At 37.3% G+C, this 233-nt stretch overlaps 1 protein-coding gene across 1 annotated transcript in view; it reads left to right on the top strand.

Moving 5' to 3' along the window:
- The window catches only part of ADGRB3 (adhesion G protein-coupled receptor B3), a 277,241-nt gene that overhangs the window by 273,257 nt on the left and 3,751 nt on the right, over positions 1–233 (top strand). The gene's annotated exons all lie outside the window — the stretch shown is intronic.

Genomic DNA, 233 nt, shown 5'->3' with positions numbered 1-233 from the left:
TTATGGAAAAATGCCCTGTGCATCGGCTACAGAGAGTGTAGTATCCAATCACTCAAAGACAGTAAAGTTGAAAATGGTGCCTACTTATCTTAATATGAATGCCATTTCAACAGCATTTTACGCAGCTGAATGCATTTCGTAGTGGTCTGCATGACAAGATATCTTAATTAAAAAGACGTAACATTTGGAGTTTTTGTCTTTTGATCTAGGAGTCCTGAGTTTGGTGTTCTCTT

The sequence above is a fragment of the Meleagris gallopavo genome, chromosome 2, assembly GCF_000146605.3.
Source record: "Meleagris gallopavo isolate NT-WF06-2002-E0010 breed Aviagen turkey brand Nicholas breeding stock chromosome 2, Turkey_5.1, whole genome shotgun sequence".
NCBI classification, from domain to species: Eukaryota; Metazoa; Chordata; class Aves; order Galliformes; family Phasianidae; genus Meleagris; species Meleagris gallopavo.
Note: the sequence above shows the minus strand (reverse complement) of the source record. Positions and strands in the feature narration are given on the sequence as shown.